General features: G+C 50.3%; 1 protein-coding gene across 1 annotated transcript in view; it reads right to left on the bottom strand.

Moving 5' to 3' along the window:
- The window catches only part of SLCO2A1 (solute carrier organic anion transporter family member 2A1), a 56,292-nt gene that overhangs the window by 18,636 nt on the left and 21,294 nt on the right, over nucleotides 1-16,362 (bottom strand). The gene's annotated exons all lie outside the window — the stretch shown is intronic.

Below are 16,362 nucleotides of genomic sequence, written 5' to 3'. Positions count from 1 at the left end.
CGAGAGCGCCCGCTGGCCTCACCACCCTGGTCTCCTGGTTCTTCCAGCGGGCCTCCAAATCCGAACCTTCTCCCCGGTCCCTCAGGGAAGGGCCGACCCGCGCCAGAGGCTGTGCTAACAAATGGGACATCGTCCCTGAGGACCACCTCCCTCTGCTTGGCTAGCCAGAGGGACTCTAGAAACAAAGGTGAGCGAGGGTGGAATGTGGGCTCCCCGGTGCCAGGAGCGCCCCTTCTGGGGATGGGGGAGTCTTCCTTCCGTGGGCATCCACGCTGTCTCCTTTGGGCACCGGTGAGAGCTGAGCGTGGAGGTACCAGTGCCTCCATTCCTGGAGGAAAGGGTCGCCCAGCTGGAAAAGGGGGACCCTGGATCTAAACCAGGCCATCAGCCTTGGGCACCCCTGTGCCCAGCTTGGGGCTCTGGGCCCCAGGTTTCTTTTCGGCAGGAAAGAGGTAGTTTTGTCCCACGGGGATGGCATCCCCTCCAGCCTGGGCTGCATACAGAGCCCTGACTCTTTAATGAGCCCAGCACCGGGCCACACTAGAGGATCTACTGCCAAGGACAAGTAATGTCCTCACCATACCTGGGCGCCTCCCAAGAATCCGAACTTCTAAAGCTGGAGGGACTCTGATCCTCTCACACTACAGATGGGGCAGCTGAGGCTGCACCCAAAGGAGCCAGGCTGCACCTCGAGGCCCTTCTGGGAGGTCCCAGCCACCCTGGGAGGGAGGGCCCCTGTGGTTCCTGCGGCGATGGCCCTCGCCAGCCTGGGAGCTGCTTCCAAGCCTCTGTTTTTAATCTGGCCACACGAAGCACTGCCAGGTCTCCAAGGGGTTTTTGAGGACTCCTTTCTGCCAGAAGAGTCCTTTTCTCCTGCCTCATCTGGGCCAAAGGAAACCACGGACCTCACCGATCCCACTCACTTAACACTAGTGGGATCCAGTTGAATTCCCCCTTGTGGTGCTCCCAGAGGAGGCATGGCCCCGAGCCAGGTGGGCCCAGGTCCCACGGATAGGAGAACTGAGAGCCGCAGCCCGGGTCTGCTGCTCATGCTGCACTCTGCTCAGTGCTGTTGGGCTCAGGACTGCCCTCTCCCTAGATGCACATGCCTTGTCCAGCCTGGCCCTGCTGCTTTCTGTCCTCTATGCTGGTGTCCGTACAGGACACATTTGAAGATTGCTGGCCTGGGAACTCCCCATCGGTCAGAGAGGCCTGTCCCAGGAAAGGCAAAGGGAGCCAGGGCATCTCTGTCTGGTCAAGGTCATCTAGACCCTAGAGCTGCACCAGTCATGCACAGGGGACAGAGCACCCGGACAAGCAGCTAAGGACTGTGGCCAGTGTCCCTGGGGACCTGCCTCTCCCAATCCATACTCATTATCCCGCCTCTCGGTGCAGAATTTAAGTAGAGTGGTCCAACCACATGGTGATGTAACCGCCTTTCAGAATAGGGTGAGAACAGAGCCTTATTTACATGGAATGACAGTGGTGGCATCTTGTCAGATTCCAAAAATAACCAGCAGTTTGGAGAAGACTATGATCCCTCATTTATAAAACGTACGTGAACGAATTGAATATGCAGAGAAAAGCCCTGGAAGATGGTAGCCCTTTCTGGTGACGAGATTATACCAAACCTGCTTTGTTTGTCTCGTTGTATTTTGTTATTTTTCAGGAGTGAGCACGACACTTTTGGAATATAGCAACACAGTTCTTAAATTTGAAAGTTCTCATAGGCTGGACGCAGTGGTTCAACCCTGTAATCCCGGCACTTTGGGAGGTCGGGGCGAGAGGATTGCCTGAGCCCGGGGTTCGAGTCCAGCCTGGGCAACTCGGTTGAGGCCTCGTCTCTACGATAAATTTTTTAAAAATTAGCCAGATGAGGTAGTGGGCGCCTGTAGTTCCAGCTACTTGGAAGGCTGAGGTGGAAGCATCACCTGAACCCAGCAGGTAGAGGCTGTGGTGGCCTCAAGCGTGTCACGGTGCTCCAGCCTGGGTGACAGAGTGAGACTCCGACTCAAAAAAATAAGATAAAATAAAATAAAAGTTTTCATAAATGAACATATCCAAACTATCACAGTATCTCTCCCATTTCTCATTTCTTGGCCTTCCCTCTGGTCTGGGTTCCAGGCCTGCTGCGCTGGGTCTTGCCACCTCTCCCTGCAGTGCTATGTCTTTCTTTCATTTCCAGGCTCTGTTGTGGAGCCCCACGTTCCAGCACCAGAATTCTTAAGCTTCCATTTACCGACTGGGCCAGGCCCTGTGCCAAGGCCACGATACACTTCCCTTGGCCTGCCCCAGCAGCTGATTTGGGGCAGAGCTGGCATTCAGACCTTCACGTGTCTGACTCAAAGCCCAAAGTGAAGTCAAGTCTGGACTCTGAAAGCGTAGCGGCTTTGAAAAGAGAGAACAGCCATGTTGCAGGGACTGGGGAGAGGTTTGGGGACGATTCCTCCATCCCCAGCCACATCCAGATGCGTGAACTCTCTGACCTCAGGGGGAGGTGTCCTGAGAAGGGTTGGCTGCCAGGAGTTTTGCTGAAATCTGAGACAATACGATGAAATCAACACAGTAGAGGGAGTTAAGAAACTGATTTATCCCCAGGTGGCTCTGTGAACTTGAGCACGTTTCTAAGACTCTCTGGTCCTCAGTTTCCCTGGGGGCAGAGATCTCAGGTAGCTAGATAGGCAGATTTCTTGTGGGCCTGTACAGAGCTAGAAGGCTGCTTCCAGAAAGAAGATGGAGCATGAGAGACTGGACCGTCCAGCCCATCAGGCACTGGTGACAGTGCCTGCCTTCTTGAAGGAAGGCCTTTGTGGCTTAGTGATGCTGCAGAAATCTCGCCCTCAGGACAGTCACTTGTCTAGTAGCACAGAATTACAAACTCTCCTGCAGAGAGAAAATCCACAGTGGCTACCTGGTCTACCTGCCACCCGGCTCAGGAACCCTGCTATCAACACTGACTGTGTCCAATGCCCAGGGTGGTACTGACAGATACACAAGGATCCCCAGGGAAGGCCTGGGTGGCCGTGAGGAGGTAAGGCCAACAGATGTTGGAAGGGCTGGACTGGGGGTCCAAGACCCAGGTTCTAGTCCTCAATTTGTGGCTCCCTTTATTGGTGACCTTGACTTTAAAAGACCTCAGAGGATTCCAGGAAGGGACTAAGCACAGCAGAAGGTGAGAGCTTGGTGTTGGGCCAGGAAGGCAGAGTGCTGGGCTCACTGGTCACTCCCCAGCACAGCCACCGGCCAGGACAGTCTGGGCTGCCACCCTGGGTGAATAAGTGTTGACACGCACAGACCATGCTGGTCTTTAGAGCAGGGGTCCCCAATCCCTTGGGTCACAGACCAGTGGCCTGTTCAAAGCCGAGCTGCATACCAGGAGGTGAGGGGCAGACAAGTGAGTGAAATTTCATCTGTATTTACAGCAACTCCCCAATGCTTGCAATACTGCCTGAGCTCTACCTCCCATCAGATCAACAGCACCATTAGAGTCTCATAGGAACACAAAACTTATTGTGAACTGTGCGTGTGAAGGATCTAGATTGCACACTCCTTATGAGACTCTGATGATCTAAGGTGGAGCTCAGGTGGAGATGCTAGCACTGGGGAGTGGCTGCAAATACAGATTAACATTAGCAGTGGGGTTTGATTGCACAGAGACCGTAGTCAATCAATTGCTTTGCAGACTCATATCAAAACCGTATCAGTGAGTGGCAAGTGAGTTGATGTACTTCAATGGTACAGCTGCATCGGTGGCAGGCTTTAAGTCAGAATCCATCACTTATTTTAGTCTGTGTGAGGTGTGCTTATTATTTTACTTACCAATTCTGTTCTACACCTCTTTTCTGCAGTGTACAGTCATCATAGTTAGTTTTGGTAAGCCCACAAGCTAATCCTAGCCAAAATGAGTGAAAAACAAATGTCACTGGAGAGCTTCTCTGAAAAGGGGGAAGACCCAATGATGAGACAGCAGAAGACTCTAAGTCTGCCAACAAAAAGAAAGCTGCATTTGAAAGAAAAATACCACTTCACTTTTGATGGGCAGCATGGTTGGTTTCATGTTTTTGCTACTATGAATAATGCTATAATAAACATGTGTGTGCAGGTGTCTTTTTTGTAGGATGATTTGTGTTCCTCCAGGTATATTCCCAGAAGGAGGATTGCTGGGTCATATGGAAGGTCAATTTCTAGATCTTTTAAAAATCACCACACTTTTTTCCATAGTGTTTGAGCTAGTTTATGCTCCCACCAACCTTGTAGAAGCCTCCCCTTTTCTCCATGTCCTTGCCAGCATCTATTGTTTTTTGTTTTATTAATAATGGCCATTCTTACTGGTGTTAGGTGATACCTCAATGTGGTTGTGATTTGCATTTATCTGGCGACTAGTGAGTTGAGCATCTGTTCATGTATCTACTGGCTGTCTGTATGTCTTCTTTTGAGAAATGTCTACTCAGGTCTTTTGCCCACTTTTGAATAGGGCTGTTTGTTTGTTTGTTTTTTCCTTTCAGGCCATTTGAGTTCCTTGTAGGTCCTGGATGTTAGGCCTCTGTCAGATATAGTTGGCAAATATGTTTTCCCATTCTGTGGGCTGTCTTCCCGCTCTCTTGATGGTTTCTTTTGTTTTGCAAAAGCTTTTCAGTTTTATGAGGTCCCACTTGTCTATCTTATCTCTTACGACATGGGCTTTTGGGGTTTTGATCAAGAATCGGTTACCTATTCCCATGTGCATATATTATGCAGCCATAAAGAAGGACAAAATTATGGACTTTGCAGCAAGTTGGATGGATTTAGAATCTATCATACTCAGCGATCTATCTCAGAAACAAAGAACTGAGTACCACATGTTCTCACTCATAAGTGGGTCCTGAACATGTATCACGATACTACAAGAGAGGGATCAGCAGTGGGATCAGCAGTGTCAGGGGAGGGAGGGAGAGGGGGACACATAGCATCACTAAGGGTATTTGATCCTAAACCAGAGAAACTGAGAACCAGTGGGCCCAAACTTCACCTGTACGTAGACCACTCATATACCTAAACCTGACTTGTACCCCTTGCATTTTATTTATTTTAAAATAAAATAAAGAGAAAATGATATATGCTTTAAAAAAAAAAAATACCAAGGGTCCTACTTAAATTACGGGATCACTGCAACAGGTGAGTCACATTTTATTGCAACAGGTGAGTCACATTCTCCAAGCCCACTTCGTACAATACGTGGTGACCAGCCTTCCAACAAAGCCATGAAACCTTCAAAACTGCTTCACCACATGGAGACCAAGTACTCTGCATTAAAAAAAATAAGCCTTTGGGGTTTTTCCAAAGAAACAAAATGTGAATATGAATAACAGAAATAATTATTAAAGGCCATCACTTCATCAAATGTGCCTGCACTGAGAGCATCATTCTTTTTAAAAAAAATTTCTTTTCTTTCTTTCTTTTTTTTCTGAGTTGGAGTCTCACTCTGTCGCCCAGACTGGAGTGCAGTGGCCGCTCCCGGCCACCGCAGCCTCGACCTGCTGTGCTCCAGCGATCCTTCCGCCTCAGCCTTCCAAGTAGCTGGAACTACAGGCGCGTGCTATCATACCCGGCTAATTTTTGATTTATTGTAGAGATGAGGTCTCGCCAAGTTGCCCAGGCGGGTCTCGAACCCACGGATTCAGGCAATCCATTCACCTCAGCCTCCCAAAGCATGGGATTGCAGGCTGAGCCACCGAGCCCGGCAAAGTTTATTTTCTTATAGAGACATGGGGTACAAGTAAGGGTTAACTACCAAGTTGGCTGCATGTAGGTGAAGTTGGAGCCTCCAAGTGACCCTCACTTCCCCTGGTTTGAGACCAGGTATGCCTTGTGTTGTTATGTGCTCTCCTCCCTCCCTCCCGAGACAATGCCCAGTAACAATGCTGGTCAATGCTGGTCTCCCCCTTGCACTAACGTGATTAATGCTCAGGTCCCACTTATAAGTGTGAACATGCAGTATTTAGTGTTTTGCTTCCGTGATAGAGAGCAACATTCTTAATGGCTAACCACCTTGATAAAGCTAAGGAGTCCTTTACTATTGGCGACGAGTTGATCCTGTCTGCTGCTAAGGACATTTGTCACGAACTTGAAGAAGAGGTTGCAGTTCAAGAGATGGCACGTGTTCCTCTTTTGACTAGCACCATAACTAGACGAACGGATGAAATAACAGAGAATTTCGAGGCACAATTGTTAGAGGGGATTAATGAGTCATGGCACACAATCCAGGTTGACGAGTCTACCAATGCTGACGACAAGGCAACGGTGCTTGTTTTTGTGCGATGTAGTTTTCAGGCGGACGTCCATGAGGATGGGTTATGTGCACTTGTGTTGCCAACCAATACCACAGCTGTAGAACTATTCAAGCCTTTAAATGATGACATATCAGGAAAACTGAATGGGTCATTATGTGTCAGTGTATACATGGACAGAGCAGCTGCCATGACTGGACAGCTTTTGGGTTTCACTAGTCGAGTGAAAGAGGTCACTTCTGAATGTGAGTTTATGAGCTGTGTCACCCATAGAGAAAAGCTGGCTGGCCGAGAAACGTCACTTGAACTTAACAATGCTTTGCAGGATGTGATTAAAACTATCAACAGAACAAGCCTGCACACACATCTTCTCTTATACACAGAAGCGAGATGGCTTTCTAAAGGTAGATCCCTGGCCAGAGTTTTTGAGTTACGAGAGCCGCTTTAGAGGTTTCTTTTAGAAAAACAGTCACCACTGGCAGCACATTTCAGGGACACAGAAATCTGCTTCCTTGTGTGACATATTCAACCTGCTCAACAAACTCAATCTGTCACTTCAGGGAAGAACGGCAATTGTGTTCAAGTCGGCAAGTAAAGTGGCTACATTCAAAGCTAAACCGGAATTATGGGGGCAACAAGTGACTGTTGTGATTTTTGGCACGTTTCAAACATTAGCAGAGATTTTGAAAGAGACTGAGCCAGGTGTCTTCTTTCTCCCAACTGGGGCATGATCACCTATTTCAGCTTTCAAAAGAGTTTGAGCATTATTGCCCAACCACAAAAGACACCTGAACTGTGAAGGAATGAATCCATTAACCCATCCATGAATAAGTCAGGTGAATCGACTTTGTCCGTGCTAGAAGAGGATCAACAGCTTGAGATCGCAAATGACAGTGGCCTTCAAAGTATGATTGAGACAACTTCAAATCTCCATGCGCTCTGGATTAAAGTCAAGTCAAGGTGGAATATCCTGAGATTGGCACAAAAGCACTGAAAAGCCTGCTTCATTTCCAACAACCCATCTTTGTGAAGCAGGGTTTTCTGCCATGACAGCAACCAAATCGAGATTACAGAGTAGACTGAACATAAGCAACACATTCCGGCTGTCACCATCTCCCGTCACCCACAGATGGGACAGTCTAGTTGCAGGAAAACAACCTCAGGGCTCCCACTGATTGTGCATTATAATGAGCTGTATAATTACTTCATTATGTATTGCAATGTAGTGGTAATAGACATAAAGTGCACAATAAATGTAACGCGCTTGAATCATCCCGAAATCATCTGTCCATGGAAAAACTGTCTTCACAAAACTGGTCCCTGATGCCAAAAAGGTTGGGGACTGGTGCTTTAGAGCAAGACGGGCAGGCACCATGGCCCCGTGCTCTTCTCAAGACCAAACAGGAATGTTCAGATATGAGGGCCCGGAAAGAGTCCGGGCACTTACACAAACCCACCTGACCAGGCATGGCCCGTGGACTCAACACAGCTGTGTAGTCACTCAAAGAAATTGGCATACACACTTCTCCATGAGCTTTCTTGCGCCAGCTTTGGCTAAATGGATGCATTTCTAAAGGGCCAACATCTACTTTTGGTCCATAAACAAATGGGCTGCTGCCAGGTTTTCAAGTGGGTATTTATTTCTGAAGATTCAAACACATTTCAGGTACGCTTTGTGTGAAGAAACGAACACAATCTGAGTTTCCTAAATTGTTGGGCTGTTGTCACTTACAAATGTGCTTGGCTGCGTCATTTTTCTGAATGTGACAATGACTCTCTGTAGTCTCATAGGCTATGGGGTGGCAGGGCCAGGTCTAAGTTGCATGCAAACATGGTTTAAAACAAATAACAATGCTAGGAAAGACATGCAAAGACCCAGCACCTGTGCCTGGGCCAGCCGTGGAAGGCCTGCGCCCAGGTCCATGCGGTTGCCCCTCCCTGCAGCAGGGATAATGCCTACCTCACAGGGAGAAAGAGAACACCAGACCCTGAAATAACAGCTAGAACCAGTTTCATTCATTTTTCAATCACTCAGTTATTTGGCCAAGAGTGACTGTGAGTGGACATTCCACTGGGCGGAAAATGTGGGCGTGACCGAGAGGCACCCTAACAAACCCTTCCATCTACAACGGTGTACAGATAATCAAGAAAGCAACCACAGTGTTGCTGGGTCAATCAAAACCACAATGCAATACCATTTCACACCCATCAGGATGGCTATGATCAAACACCAGAGAACAAGTGTTGGCGAGGGTGTGGAGAAACTGGAACGCTTGTTCATTGCTGGCGGAAATGGAAAATGGAAAACCACTGTGGAAGCAGAGAGGTAGTTCTACAAAATGATCCAACAATTCCACCTCTGGATATATGCTCCTCAAAATTGAAAGCAGGGACTTAAACATACATATACTCCCCACACTCATAGCAATTATCATATGGCGAAAGGTAGAAATGGTCCAAATGCCCATTGACAGACAAATGGATAAGCAAAATGTGGTAAGTACAACGGAATATTATTCAGTCTTAAAAGAGAAGAGACTCGATGTGGTGGCCAACACCTGTAATTGCAGCACTTTGGGAGGCTGAGGGAGCAGGATTACTTGAACCTAGGAGTTTGTGACTAGCCTGGGCAACATAGCAAGTCTCTGTCTCTACAGTTAAAAAAAAATAAAAAATAAAAAAAGCCGGGTGTGATGGCACATGCCTAAAATCCCAGCCATTCGGGAGGCCGAGGCGGAAGGGTCACTTGAGCCCAGGAGTCTGATGGTGCAGTGAGCTAATTAAATCAAGCCTCTGCACTCCAGCCTGGATGATAGAGAAAGCTTCCGCCCCGACAACGGCAAAAAGAGAATTCTGACACACGTTACAACATGGATGGGCCTTGAGGATATAATGCTAAATGAAATGAGCCTGTTGCAAAAAGACAGATACCATATGATTCCACTGCAGTGAGGTGTCTAGAATAGTCAGATTCACAGAAACAGAAAGGAGAATGTTGCCAGGGGTTTGGGGGAGGGAATGAAGAGTAAATGTTTCACAGATGTGGAATTTCAGTCTAGGAAGATGAAGCACTCTGGAGATGGATGGTGGCGATGGATGCATCACAGCGTGAGGGTGCCTAATGCTGCTGAACTATGCCCTTAAACATGGTTAAAGGGTAAAGTTTTCACTATATATATTTTACTACAATTAATAAAAGTCCTGCCTGGTACATGCCAAGCTGGACAGAGTGCCAAGGAGCATGGGGAGAGGCACCAACCCTCGCTGGACCTCGCATTTGGACCGTCTCTACCTTTAGCCATATGACAATTGCTATGAGTGTGGGGAGGATATGTATGTTTAAGTCCCTGCTCTCAATTTTGAAGAGCATATATCCAGAGGTGGAATTGTTGGATCATTGTGACGTACAACGGTCAGCAAAGGTGGTGAAAACGTCGACTGGCTTATGAAGTTGCCAAGTGGCACACGGCATGGTGGCATGACACACCTATGCCACAAAAGTCCTTGGGGAGTTTCAACTCACACAGTGGCCAAGGAGGCAAACCTTCCCGGGATTGAAGAGTGAGTGTTTCATGGATGTGGAATTTCAGTCTGGGAAGATAAATCTCTCTGGAGATGGATGGTGGGGATGGCTGCTTGAGGGTGCTTAACACCGCTGAACTATACCTTTAAATGTGATTAAAGGGCAAGTTTTTCGATATGTATATTTTACTACATTAACAAAAATCCTGCCTGGTATATGCCAAGCTGGACAGAGTGCCAGGGAGCATGGGGAAAGACAGACAGGCACAGACAGAGGAGAGCACAGGATTGTTTGATCTTTACTACAAATTTTTTAAATGTCAGATTGCATGTCACAAACTGCTTTTATTAAAAATATAGATTTAGTCTGGACTCGGTGGCTCAGCCTTTGGGAGGCCGAGGCGAGTGGATTGCCTGAGCCTGTGGGTTTGAGACCCGCCCGGGCAACTTGGTGAGACCTCATGTCTACAATAAATAATAATAAAAAATGAACCAGGTGTGGTAGCGTGTGCCTGTGGTTCCAGCTACTTGGAAGGCTGAGGTGGAAGGATTGCCAGAGCCCAGCAGGTTGAGGCTGGGGTGGCCGTAAGTGTGCCATGGCACTGCAGCGTGGGCGACAGAGTGAGACTCCAACTTAAAAAAATAGATATATATGGATTTTAAAAAACAGCCCATTGGCTCCAATTGCATCCAGGCCTGCTGAGTTCCTCTGGGCCTAGTCCACATTCCAAGCAAACTCTCCTTTTCCTGATGCTAACCCTGAATGGAGCCCAGACGCATCTGGGATCAGATTCCGACACGTGCCAAAAGGGAACGGCAGCCAAATGCAGCCCCAGAGAACACCAACACAGGACCCACTGCTCCTTGGCCTCATGTGAGGACAGGGCGTTTATGTCGGAATCATACGCTGTGTGGGCTTCCAAAAAACTCAAGCCTGGGACCCCCATGGCCGTGGGTGGCCCTGGTCAGCTCATTCTGGGGAGGATGGAATCTTCTAGAATTTAGACCGTGGGGTTTGTCTCTTAAAAATAAGAGAACAGAGAGAGGTGAGTCCAAGGGGCAGGAGGAAGGGGAAGAGACCCTGCATTCAGACCATCCCGGTGGGCAGCCTGTGACCCAGGGACCCTGACAGGGGGTGGCCCCTGGCAGACAGAACTTGGGGGATGGCTTCCTTGTTCCATTCTACCCTCTCCTCCCTGGATTCGGGTTCCAGCTTTCCTCAGGAGCTCAGATGCAGTGAGAGAAGAGAGGCGGCAGCCTCTCCCCGCTTCTCAGACCCTCTACAAAGGTACAAAGGCCCTGGACACGGCTACTCTTCATTAACTTCCGGAAGCACGGGGCTCTTCTCCTAAGAAGCCGCTGGCTCCGACCTCCCCACCATGTCAAACCCTGAGGTAAGGGCAGAAACATGCCTGCCTTTCCAGCGGGAGGCCTTCCTGCCCACCTACAGCCACCTGTCTCCATCTTGGGTCTGGGGGCGAGGGGACAGTCTCTGCACGAGCCAGACGTCAGTCTGTTTCTCCTCTTCCCCGAGGCAGGCTTCTGGAAGGCTCTAGTTCATCACAGCACATTCTTCTTTCCCCTGCAGGACACCAGGGGCCTGAATTTGCCAGTTTTCCCAGGGCTGTGAAACGCTAACTAGAAACAGGCCGGGGCCTCTCCCCCCACTGCTCCAGCTCCCCCGACCCCACCCCATGGCACGTGAGTCAATCCTCTGACTCATCCCATAATGGAGATATACAGAATTTCAGCTCTAATTTCTAGAACCCTCAGCAAGTTTAGAAATGCGGAGGACTCTGCGTCAGGGAGGTCGACCACCCCGGAACGGGACACACAGAGATGGGGCGGGTCTGGGGCAGGACAAGGCCTGGCAATGCCGTGGCTTAAGGCCACATGTTCCAGGGCATCATCGCACCCCTCAGAGTGGCCAGGCTGAGGCCTCTGGAAGGCCGCAAAGAGGATCGAATAAGAGATCTCGGCACAAAGGTCAAGCTGGGGAGAGAGAGGACCCTGGAAGGCCAAGCAACCCACGAGAAGGCCGTGGCAAGTGGGGCTTTTCTTTGACTCGGCTTTCTCATCATTTGTCAGAGCAGAGAAGTCTGCCAGGGAGCAGGAGGGCAACATCAAGTTCTTCAAAGCCATGCATTCCCTCCCTGCTCAGAGCGGGCACGGCTGTCACCTGGGAGTGCGTGGGCAAGTCGGGTCCAGTGAGGAAGAGGATAGCAAGCCCTAGGCCTCAGAAGCAATCCATGAGAGAACAGCAAGGAAAGCCAGGGGCCTTCTGGAAAGCCTCTGGAAGCTCGGCCAAGGTGCCAAGCCCTGGAGCTATCAGCACAGCTCCTGGAATCCCATTCAGAATGTTCCACTCTGAAGGGCTGATTTCCTCACTCGGTTCCTCTCCAGTTTTTCCCGAAACTCCGGCAACGCCCACCGGCAGACTTGGTTGGAACAGGCTGTCCTACGCTCACTCATGACCCGAGGTCTCAGAGTTGCCTGTAGATTGGGTTGTTTGCAGATCAGGAACGACTGGGTTCCCGGTGGAACCGAGGCTTTGTTCATCCACGATGCTCCTGTAATGGTGTGTGTTCTCTTCCAACGGAACTAAGCCTCTGTTTATATAATGGGTTCCCAGGAGAAAGTGCACGCTGTGTTTCATCTTGGAAAACTAGGAGAACATAATCTTCCCCTCCAGCCAAAAAACACAGCGTCAGGGTCAACAGTTTGGGGCACATCACAGGGCAATGGCAAAAATTCACACCTTGAGGCCAGACAGGACCAGGTTCGAATCTTAGCTCTACTGATCAATAGTCAAGAGCCGCTCTGAACCCCGTGTCCTCATCTCCAGGGCAGATATAATAATACCTATCTTAGAATACTCATATGGGAATTAAAAATAATGAGTGCATCGTAACCTGGGATGTAATGATCATCCGGGAATATCAATTTTCATCCAAAGAGATGAACAATTGTGAGAAACTCAAATGGCTAAGGGAACTGGCCAAAACTTGGAGACAGGCAGTGTTATCCATGCATCTAAGAATCTGGGGACTGGTTCCGAAAACTATAGAACTGCAAGACCAGTGCTGGTCAGTAGCAATGGCTGGATTATAATAAAGTAGTCACAGGGCACAGGGAAGGCTGGGACAGGCATCTGTGCGGGAAAAGAATGAGTTCAGGGGCATGGAGAGACTCCTCAGTCCCTCTCAAGACAGGTTTCCAGGACTAGCTCAGAGCCGGAGGCCGGACATGTCTCACCACACTGCCACCCTGGCACTGGGTGACGCCAGGGAAAACGCCTACTGTGCTGAGGGCGTTATGAGTGAGCTGGGCACGAGAGGGCAGGCTGAGAGGGCAGGCTCAGTGTGCACCCCCCAGGTTTGGGCGTGATGCTGCTGGCCAGGACCTGGCTTGCCCACTGCCCACACCCTAGCACCCTGGGTAGCACCCGGTTTGGGTCATCATCGAGGCTGGATGACCTTTAGCGGATGAAGGGAAGGAAGACATCCCGAGGGAGAAGATACAGCTCAGAGCCATTTAATTGTAATATCCAAAGAGATCCGAGTTTAATGAGCAAACCCCCGACCACCGGGTGTGAGGTAGAACTTATTGTTCGTAGATTTATTCAGTAAGCCGGTGAGAAACTCTTCGAAGGAACAAAAAGCATTTAGCTGAGCCAACATGAGTTCATGAAAAGCCAGACTCGCCAAACCAACCTCATTTCCTGTGCTAGTGGGGGCTCTTTCAGCGGCAGGAAGCCATAACATGGTGTTACTGGACTGGAGGAAGCCGTCTGACAAAGCCTGTCGTGATATCCTGCTAGACAAGACGGGGACATGCGGCTGGAGCGTCTGGGAGGGAGCTGGCTCAAAGCATGCCTGGCTCGGGCGCCCGTGGGCCAGCATGGCCGGGAAGGAAGCTGCCCTAAGTGCACACCACTCGACAGTGCATTCCCAGACCTGGGTGAAAGCAGAAAGAAGGCCTTCAGATTTGTGGATAACACAGAGCTGGGAGGACTGGCTGTCTGAAGGTTGGAAATTCAAAACTAGACCCAAGTTTAGAAGGAGGGAATTCGACCAAGGAGGATGATTTTCGTGGGGCATAAACTAGGAAGCTTTGCTGCTTATGTCAAAGAATTCAGCCAGTCGGCAGTTGGAAGGTAAGACCTGGCCTGACAGGGTTCAGGGGGACAAGTCTCTGGTGTTCTGACCACAAGTTCACAGATCCAGCCTATGCTGAGGAGAACCCTCAGACCCAGATGGGAGCCTCCCTCTGTCTTCTTTTGGGGAGACCACCTGAGGATAACGTGCTCAGCCCAGGCCACGTGGGCTCCCCCATGGACTGACACCTCATGGCATGAGAAGACATGAGCAGCAGCCAATGAGGTGCCCAAGGCTCTGGGTCATGTGATGACTCTTTCTGCAGCTGTGGATGAAACAGGCTGGTGCTGGGGGTCCCAGAAGGCAGATCTGGGACCGATGGAATGGAGTACAAGAGAGACTGAAGAAAAAGAGTGACATGGGAGAGAAGGAAGGGTCTGCACTTGTGACCCGTGACTGTCCACATCGAGGCAGACTTGCGGTCTCCAACCCTGGGATTTGCTCCGAGTGCCTGAGGACAGGAGCGGGGCTGGCAGAGGTTTGGAGAACTGTCTAGTCCAGGGACTGGCAAACTACAATGCGGGCTGCATTCAGTCCCCAGCCGTTTTGTCACTGAGTTTTATGGCAACACAGCCATGCCCACTTGCTTATCGCTTGTCAAAGGGAACTCGAGGGCTATGACGGTAGAGTTGAGTCGTTTTGACAGAGCTTTTGTGGTCTGCAAGCCTGAAATATGTACGGCCGGGCTCTGTGTGGAAAATGCTTGTTGCCTCCTGGTCTAGTCTCATGGTTTTCAGATCTTTCAGCCATCGGATCTTTCTGCAACCAACGTCTCCGGGAAAACACCACGTGTGAAACAGGCAAAAGCAGAGCTCCTGCTGTCAGTTGGGGTGGGCAGTAACTACCCTGCTCAGACCCCTCCCCAGGCCAACTCCGGCCAGAAAGAGACCAGGAGGGGGCTCTCCAGCACAGTCCAGCCAGCACCAGCTGGTCCCTTAAAGTGCCTGCGGAGGTCCTGGTCAGGGGATCAGTCCTCCACTATGCTGACTTCTCTTTGCTGTTTTTAGATTTCTGAGCCTCCCCTCCTTTCTGACTGTGACCAATCCAAGCTCTGAATCCTGGAAAGTCCTTTTGTTCCGGAGAGCAAAGCAACTTGCCCTGTTGACCTCCCACCTCCTAGAGAGAAGCACACTGCCCGACTGGGCCCAGTGGTTTCCATTTCAAGCCTTCGAGCTACAGGTGTCTGGGGACGGGGCCAGCGGCCTTGGCTCTACTGAGTGTGGCAAAAAGCGCAGGAAGTTCCTCCCTGTCTCCTCTGGGGACCCTTGGGGAGCCCAAGGCCTCCTGCAGGGAGGAGCAGACCACATTCCCCTGTTTCTGTGGGGTCACCCCATATCCTCTGACAGTACTGCCAGGTGTCCAAAGCCATGCTGTAGTAAGAGCCTTTCCTTCCACTCTGGATGCTAATTCGCTAGGAGACCATTCCTCATCCAATAGGTGGCCTGAGACACGTGGTCTGCTCATCTTCCAGGAGAAGGGACTCTCCCAGAGGAACGGGATGCAGCCTACCTCCTAGACCCTTCCCCACACACAGGCCTGCCGCTCAGGCCTCAGCACCGAGCAAGGGAAAAGTCTTAGAAGCATCTGAGGGCCTGGTGGAGGAGGGGCCCACACCTAGGGCCAGGCCTGCACTGGACCCAGGAGAACGAGGGTCCAGGGTCCAGGCTGGCCAAGGGGGTTGTGACTTGCCCGCAAAACGCATGTCCAAAGAGCCTTGGCATACCTGTTCAGGCCTTCCGAGTGGCTGCCATGATGGCTTCCCTGCCAGTTTCCAGCCCGCTCGCCTTCCTGGACTTCCCCAGCGGCCTGGAGTTTGCTATCACTTCTTTGTGTGCATTTCTGCTTTTTCCTACACCACACATTTAAAAACCATTCAAGCTGGGCTTGGTGGCTCAGCCTGTAATCCCGTGCCTTTGGGAGGTTGAGGTGAGTGGATTGCCTGAGCCCGCGGGTTTGAGACCGCCTGGGCAGCAAGACCTCATCTTTACAATAAATCAAAAAATCAGCCGGGCGTTGTAGCGCACGCTCGTAAGCCCGTAATTCCGGCTACTTGGAAGGCTGAGGCGGAAGGATGGCCGGAGCCCAGCAGGTCGAGGCTGCGGTGGCCGGGAGCGGCCACTGCACTCCAGTCTGGGCAACAGAGTGAGACTCCAACTCAAAAAAAAAAAAAAAAAAGAAAGAAAAAACCGTTCCACATTAAATCCCATTTGGTTTGGTTCTGCTCATCCTCTCAGGGCTATTTTTCCTTCTGGTGCAATAATAACACACCCATGTGTTTTGTGACGTTCCCCCTTGTGTTTGTTTTCCCTTCTTTTTCAGGTTAGATGGAGTTGCACAGTCGTGCAACTCCCATCCGGACCGTCCACCCTGTCACGCCACCAACACACACCCCTCCTTTTCTTCTGCACCCCATGTAC

The sequence above is a fragment of the Carlito syrichta genome, unplaced genomic scaffold (genome assembly GCF_000164805.1).
Source record: "Carlito syrichta isolate Samal-C Ts95f unplaced genomic scaffold, Tarsius_syrichta-2.0.1 Scaffold303058, whole genome shotgun sequence".
NCBI classification, from domain to species: domain Eukaryota; kingdom Metazoa; phylum Chordata; class Mammalia; order Primates; family Tarsiidae; genus Carlito; species Carlito syrichta.
This window is presented reverse-complemented; position numbering and strand designations above follow the sequence as displayed.